Source organism: Sinocyclocheilus anshuiensis, unplaced genomic scaffold (genome assembly GCF_001515605.1).
Source record: "Sinocyclocheilus anshuiensis isolate Anshui unplaced genomic scaffold, SAMN03320099.WGS_v1.1 scaffold1453, whole genome shotgun sequence".
Classification (NCBI taxonomy): Eukaryota; Metazoa; Chordata; class Actinopteri; order Cypriniformes; family Cyprinidae; genus Sinocyclocheilus; species Sinocyclocheilus anshuiensis.
The window spans coordinates 498,005-506,581 of NW_015549558.1; the positions used below are offsets into that span (position 1 = coordinate 498,005).

The window sequence follows — 8,577 nt, forward strand, 5'->3', positions numbered from 1 at the left end:
AGAAAATGGTTATTTTAAATTGTAGTCATATTTCACAATATTGCTGTTTTTACTGTGTGATCAAATGCCTTGGTGAGCATAAGAGACTTTTAAAAACGGAAACTTCTGAATGGTAGTGTAAATCATTTGAACATTTAAAAGTACGTTGTTGTCACTGGAAAACAAGGCATTGATTTGTGGTCATCCTTTGTGTTTGTTTTCTCTGATATTTTCTTTGATTCTTCTGGTGTTTGTTAGCTCATACGTGCTGTTTAGCCTTCCATGAGTGTATTCCTGTCAATGTGTTTATGATTTATGGAGGATTAGCAAGAATGGAACCAGAAAGCTTTCGAATGCGGTTCGTTTTAAAATTAACTCTTGATTCAAATCCAAGTCTTTGAGACCTGCAATATTTCATTCAGTTCATTCATTCTCACTCACTCACTCACTCTTCCTGCTCTCACTCTCTCCATCCATCTGGAGTGGTGGTTTTCATCTTGCATTTGCATAATCAATTCACTACAGAAATAACCACTTCAGAGCTGTGCTGGTTACAGAGTCCTAATGAAATCCTTCCAATTGTAACTCAAAGCCTGGCAAGGTCTTCCTTTGACGTTGCCTGCGGAAAGCCCCTCAGTTGCTTTTGCTGTCCAGTTTGTTGTCTGTTCGCACTCTTTGCATGTCCCAACTACTTTCCATTACCTACTTTGATACCTCCTGGGAAATTACAGAAAGAGCCTCCTCACACGCTCTGGGTCTTCAAATGTGTCTGAGGCATGTGTGCTAGCATTGGCTATTCATCAGGACAGGAGGCTAAAAGTGGCTCTGTGATGTGCCCCTGCTGGGCATGTGTGCATGAAGCGCTGAACCGAGTCTTCCCGCAAGATAAAAGCAGAAAAATTCGATTCATATCTCTTTCGTTTCTCATGTTGAGATTACACAGAGAGCAAATAGAATCTCCATCTCAGTAGTCCAGAAATATCACATGCGTCTTCTCTAAGATTTGAAAGGAAATTGCAATAATTTCACACAATGTGGTCAGATTTGTCAAGATACCAGGGTCTGCGAACAAACTTTAATAACTTTAATAAAAGACTTTAATAACTCATAAAACATTGGCTGCACTGAAAAAAAAATGGTGTAGGTTTTTCTTTGAAAAAAAAAAATCATTCAGATATTGCTAGTAAATTTTACAAACAATTACAAAGAAACAGACACACAAAGTATTTTCTTCTAAAACATACTCCAATAATCTTTGTTTTATTAACAACTTAAAAAAAAAAAAGTTTACGGTGTGGCCATTTGTGTGAAGATTTTTGTTTTGGCCAGCTTATAAAATAAAAAAAAAAGGTAATATGTGAAAATTATGCTCCAGGTCAGAAGTACAAGGTTTTTTTTTTTTTTTATGATCCCATATTTTTACCTGAAATATGTTTGTGCATTTTTCCTTAATGTAATGTTAATATTATTAATTGTGAAAGTATTTATACTACGTACCTACGGTGGCCGAGAAGTGCTAAACAAATCACAATTCTGAAAACAAAATAACAAATTACAAACGCAAATGCTTTTGTTTTCAGAATTGTGATTTGTTTAGCACTTCTTGGCCACCGTAACATTCTCCATTTTTACTTATTCTTCATAACTACTCGTTGTAATTTTTCCCATATTGGGACTGAACATTTAAAAAAAAATCTTTGAAGACTAAGTTATGTGAGCTTTGAATTTTATAGCTCTAAACTCTTACTGTATTTCAAAAATCAAAAGGTTTTATTTCTCCTAAATATTTTACATATGCAATCTTAAAAATAAAGTTTGTTTGTTGGCATATATGGTTCTATGAAGGACCTTTAACATCCATGGAACCTTTCCATTGTACAAAAGGTTCTTAATAGTAGAAAAAGGTTCTTCAGATTTTTAAAATGTTCTTCACACTAAGAAAATAATGTCTCTTTTAAGAACTGTTAAATCAACAATTGTTCTTTTTAAGGCTGGAATACACTACACGATTTTTGCCCTGATTTTCGGACGATTTACAGCTTGGATAAGTTGACGCTAGTTGCCGAAAGAAAGAGCCAGTCTGCAGATTTGAGTTGACAGATTTCATAGAAAATTGCATAATGTATGATGTTCACAGACTCCGATTTTTTAGCTTCAGACTCTGATTCCATCCAATCGGATATCAAACATGTTTGATATTTTGAGTCGATTTTAGAACACATATTGTTTTCATTTGTCATGCATCTCCTAGCAACAAGGTGCACATTTATGTGTGAGTTTGTTATGATCAGAACAACTTTAAATTCTGCTATGATCCTCAGTCGTTTAGTGTATGATGGCCTGTTTTTCATCAGTAACTATTACAAAGTCAGTAAGTGTATGATGCCCATTTTTTTTAAGATCTGTTCAGTTTTTAAAAGTTGTGTAGTGTATTCTAGCCTTAAGGCATTGCTGAGAAAACCAACATTTTGGAACCTTTATTTTTTTTAAGAGTGTCTCCTGAGCTATGAATGAGCATCCTCTGAGCAATCAAAGAATCTGATCCAAACCACACCAAAGCTAACAGAGAAGTGTTCTCTGACTCTCAAACCTCCATCTGCTGGTTATCAGACGGACACTAAAAATATTTAAAAGTTTCCCATGATGCTCTGCTTAGAGGTCAAAGGGGCAGTGGAAAAAGAGGAGATGAGAGTGGAGGATATGAAAGCCAACTGTGGAGAGAAGCAGTGCACTCATCCATCTCTCTCGCTCTTTGCTCCTCTCTCAGTTTGTGTCCTCTCTCTGTTCACCACTGTTCACAATATCTGACTTCCATGTAAATATCATCCTTTTACCAGATCAGCCTGTCCTTAATATCTCCTAATCTATTCCAGCAATGGCACAGTAACAGTTTTAGCAAAACTCAACCTGGTTCTTCACAAAGTTGATGGTCAGATGTAACTACTACCTTTCAGATCTCATCTGCTGAATGACTCACTGGCTGAATGGGTTTTAAAAGTGATGCTTCCCAGACCTGCCTTTCACAAAATGCTCGGTGCCGGCCCGGGGTCTTATGACAGGAGGAAAGGACGGTCAAGGCACAGCAATGAGGTGCACTGGGACTTGAGCCCATGACCCATAAGCGGCTCTTTGTAAAGGTGCCTTTTGCCATCAAATAAATAAATATGGTGAAAAATGAGAGAGAAAATACTAGAAGATGTGGACAAGAAAAAGAGAGGGAATACATAGAAATGCGCATTGGAAATGTAGTGAATTTAACAATCAGAGAGGAAGATGATATAAAACCCAAAATGTTGAATCCAGATATTTTTATGAAAAATGTTTAAGTACAAAAAGTAAAAAAAAAAAAAAATATATATATAAATACTACTATATAATACTATATCATTGGTTAAATTAATGGTAAAAAGAAATTTTATATGGCAAAAAATACATTTTTCTGTTTTCTGTATTTTGGTAGAATTTCTGTAAACTGCATTTGAAACTGGTAAAACACAAATCTTCCACAAAGATCTACATTAGAACAGAGCAAAAGCTTTTTATCAATGTACGTCAGCACATCAGAAGAGTGCATTATGTGGCTACACTGGAATCTGTATGCGTGCATGTCTAGTGGACTAGGTGGAAAAGACGTGCAAGGAAAATAATCCCTAATTTATGAACATCTCCGAGGAAAACCTCACAGCAGGAGAAGCTACTGTGTAGTGCAGCATCCCTATCTGAAAAAGAAAAGCAGGACAGATAGAGGAGAGTAAAGGGAATGAAGAGAAAGTGGCAATTAACCGCAGCAGATCACTTGTGTGTCTCCTTTCTAATATAAGTTACTGTCTGCCAGTTACATACTGTGGGGTCTGAAAGTCTGAGACCACATTAAAATCTGTATTTTTCCCAGTGAAGCCTGGAAGTAATTTAAAAGTTTGAGGATTTCGAAAAATGAAAAACAAAGAAAAGTTATGATGTACAATTAATAAGAAATATTTCAGATTCTGCACCTTATTTTTTGATGTGAATTTTTGTGACATTAACTGTTTGTACAGATGGTCAGATATTCTCATGAAGTTCAAGATGCTCTTTGGATCAAAGTATGCTGGAGAACTTTTTTTTTTTTTTGTGATGCTGATAGTATAATGTATATATATATATATATATCAGAAAATCATTCAAAATAGAAGCATTTTCACTCGTTGTTTTAAATGTGTGTACTGTGCACATATCTAACTTTGAGAAAAAACTTTCAAAAAAGTAACTCTACATAGCTGTGGCTTTTATTGAGTATTTCTGACTGTTTCCAAGGGGGAAAAAACACTTGCAACTACATCTTGCTCCTTTATTTGATGCCTTTGTCAATCACAGGAAAACAGCCACTCCACAGGAAGGATGACTGAGTGATCCACCTATTTTCATCTGTTAGCGCTTTTGTTTTTCTAAACCATTTCCACTGTCTTTTCATGTTTCAGCTCTGTTCTGTGCTCAGGTCAGAACCCCAGAGTCCCTCCCAAGAACGCACCCGCATTCCTCCAACACTGACAGACTTTTTTTTTTTTGCAGAGATTTAATTTTTAATCAGTCTTTTCAGGTAGGTACAAACTGTATATATGACGTATGAATGGGTGTGTGTGAGAATGAAGACACAGAGATCTTGGAAACATGTTCATGCACTACTGACTACTCCACATTTACTCATTAACTGGTCACATATATTCCTGTTCAAACAGATCGCAGTCTGGCAGTCTTTAAATGCACACTGAAACCATGAAAAAATGATAACTGAAACTACAAAAACAATATGAGCAAACAGTCCATACCCTATTGTCCTGTTTTACTGTGAACAGTCTGGGTCATACACAAGGAAAGCACAAGCGAATACATCATCAGGCATCAATGGACTTTGAAACCTCTCAGGTTCACAGTAGTGAGAAGCTATGTGTTTGTTTACTTATAATGGGATTCTGTCCATGATTTCAAAGTTCTTTGGGAGGCATTAACCCAGTTTACGTTAATGCAACTGTGGTAAACACCATTGAGATTCGGAACAGCTGTGGGCAACTAACTGTACCAAGTAATTTTTTTCTTAGTTCACAGATTCATAAAGCTTTGTGAGGATTCAACAAAAGCAGGTCACTCATGTTTACTTAAGACGACTGTGATTCCAGTTTTGCAGCGTTAACAGGTTCCATTGCATAGCTACTTTTGTTTTCTAAATCCTGAACAATTAAGCATGCAATGCTCTGAAGATTTTAATGAGTCACTGCATTAAGTTTTTGTTCTCTGTTTTAATGCATGTAATGTTAAATGAAAATATTTGTAAGCCTACATACATTAATCTAAGCCAAAGTTCCTGTTCACAAAATCCTTTATAAGTCAATCAATCATAAATGTGACCGCCCCACATAATCACAATGACCAAATGTCCAGTGACTCAGCGGCCGTTCATGAGTAAAGCTTTTCATGAAAGACTGTAAAGCATTTTAGAATCTTAATTAAGAGGAAAATGAAAAACATCAAGTGCAATTAGCATGGCTCTGAAACACACAGGCTCCTGTGTGTGTACATGAGGATGATGGATGGATGTGATCATTCCAGCTGACCTCAGCCATCAAAACCCACAGTTCTGAATGGGCGTTTACCTCACAATGAAGCACAAAAATTGTATGAAATATTTTATATTACATTGTGTTCTAAAGTTAATTATTTCAACATTGTACTGTATATGACTCTAATGGGCTGCTGCATTCATGCATATTCTGCCCATATTCTACAATGTAAAAAATCCAGATGTATTGTCAAAACCTGCTATTTTCACCTGCTAATTCACAAATAATGATGACATTGTTTCAGGCATTTCAAGATGGCATTGTGGCGGCTGTATAATACAGTTAATATATCAACCTACTTGAACTATTAAAACATTATAAGATGAAACAAAGCTCATGACGACAGGATCATTTACTATGTGTTTAATATTACCCACACAAACACATGACAATCATAATGCAATAAATAACTAAGCAATATCAAATGTTACCTACACCTATTTAAATAAAATTTGATTAAATGTGACGCATGACAGGGAATTCGGAACGTCGTTTTACTGTTCATCAGGTGACAGACTTTACTTAGCTACAAAAACATATATTATACAGTCATTTAAGTTAAGGTAAATTAACAGTTATTTTACTGTAGTATATTACATTATTCTCCTGTTCAAATTACGAACATTTAAAAAAAATCATAAAGTCAGAAATCATGAAGTAGCCTCCACGTGATTAGTTTTTTCTGTGGTTTTTGCAGGTCAGACACATTTATTCATCATCGTTTTCTAAGCTCAAGCCTATAAAGTAAGAAAATACGGTAACAGATAAATTTTTGGAGTTAACAAATGAAAAACATTTGCGACTCACCTCGTAGGTCCTCAGGTCATTTGAAAAAGGTAGGCTATAATATTTATAGTTTTAATACAGGCTATCATTTTAGTTTGTATTATTTTTACACATTGGGAAAGCAGGCTCGTTATTTATGTAAGTGACTGAATACGCAGTACATAATAGTAATCCAATACGTGCATGTATGCAACAATATTAAAGCATTGTAGGGAGCACGTGAGTGACAGTGGCGCGCGCGAACGGAGGGCTCTATATGTGAGCGCTGATTGATTAGCAGCACTTACCGTCAGTCAGCTCCGTTTCTTCACAGTAACTATTTCACTTTGCGATTTAATCCACAGTTTTCTTTACGAACTAAGCCATATAATGCTCTGTCCGTGCCACGTCCACGCCTTCTGTGTTGACACTGAATCTGTTTTAGATATCCGCCGTCTACCATTGTAACTTTGTTTGGCAATTATGTAAAATAAATGGGAATATTGCCAAAATATTCTGTGCTGTCAGTCAAAGCTCATTTTACCTACAGATTTAAATGTGCTCCTGTCCGTTCAGCTTTCAGATCGAAAAGGAAACTGCGTCTATATGTCATTCTCATGCTCTCAGTCTGTTATTTCTAAGTATATTCTCTGATCTGGTGCGCGCAGTCGCGCACTAAACATCATTTGCTTGGGCTACTTCTGTTCCTCCTACTGTCTCCTTCTCCCTCCCTCTCAAAGAACCCCTCCCCTCATTATCCTTCTTTCACACTCCAAAACCTTCCTTCATCCAGTTGATCAAATGAGCTCCTTGGATGGATAGTTCAAAATGAGTCATTGCAAATATTTAGTTACACTTCTAAATGGTAGGCTATTTAATACACATTTAACCATGTAATTGTAATACTTTCCTATTTAAATTAATTACATTAATATTGGTTTATCTGCATCATCTCAATAAACTGATCATTTTAAATAGGAACAAACTCTTCTAGACATCTCAAGACAATAATCTACTAAATGTGACAGAATTCAACAACAAAAGTGTACAAACACCTGCAAATGGTCAAACATGCAACCATATTAATTGATGGTCAAACAAAATAATTATACCCTTAACAAAAAACAAATCGATTTTTTCCCCAGACATTTTTAAATGTCATTAACCCAAACTGTCAAGATGCATTTATACATAATTATGTTAAATATAGTGTTCACTTTCATGAAGTCTACAGGAGCACAACATATTTTTTTTTACAGTGTTTCAGCTTTTTTATGGAGTCCACAATAAACATTCAGTTAATATTCTTATACGGATTAGTGTAAATTAATTTCCACAAGCTGATCCATATCAAATAAGAATTAAAGAAGGTGTTTCTAAAGCGATTATACAGCATTATATAGAAAATATATATGAAATGCAAAACTTGTAATATTGCAGCTGACTTAAAAAGTCCAAGAGCAAATATTTAGTCCTCATGACAGATCTGTGGCACATAATTGAAGGGCTTGTTTGTGTTGTCAAACACGGGTACACTCTAAAAAATGCTGGGTTGTTTCAACCCAATGTTGGGTCAAATATGGACTAACCCAACTGTTGGGTTAAATTTTGGTTACATTTTTAAATTAACTTTTTAACCCAACAGTTGGGTTAGTCCATATTTGACCCAACATTGGGTTGAAACAACCCAGCATTTTTTAGAGTGTAGATTCTGTCTAGAAGCAGTTTGGAGTTATATCACTCAAGTAATCTCAAGCAAAACACTTATGCTCATTATGCACACTTACACACATTGGTCTCATTGTATAATTTTTGTTTTGTTTATTCTGTTTCTTGGACTTGTAAAGTCTATTCCAGATTTACAGGAGTGAATGATGACTTAGAAACTCAACACTCTTCATTCATCTTCGTAATATATGTGTGTGCAAACAGCACAGAACAAGAAATCCCATGTTTTTATTTTCCCTGAAGGAGGACGAAATTAGACCTGACAGGCTCATTATACAATGAAATTAATCACATTAAAGGACTGATTAAAACATGGAAGAGATTACACACACACAGTGAATACATAAACATGACAGTGTTCAGCCTCCGAGCGTTTCAAACACCTGCTCCTCTGAAAGGGATTAAATGAAAGTTTGAGCAAATGACCGTCTCTCTTTTCTCTGCAATTCAAATGAGCGCAGAACTCCATCCTCAGCAGTCCCAGTGCTTGAGTCAGCCAAAACATAAAAAA

The 8,577-nt window shown here is 35.6% G+C and overlaps 1 protein-coding gene across 1 annotated transcript in view; it reads right to left on the minus strand.

Moving 5' to 3' along the window:
- LOC107657032 (vasopressin V2 receptor-like) overlaps positions 1-6,999 on the minus strand; it is a 15,617-nt gene extending 8,618 nt beyond the window's left edge. Inside the window, exon 1 of the mRNA XM_016445023.1 lies at positions 6,647-6,999. The gene's annotated coding sequence lies outside the window, so the exon portion shown is untranslated. The remainder of the gene's footprint in view (positions 1-6,646) is intronic.
- Between the last annotated feature and the right edge of the window lie 1,578 nt (positions 7,000-8,577).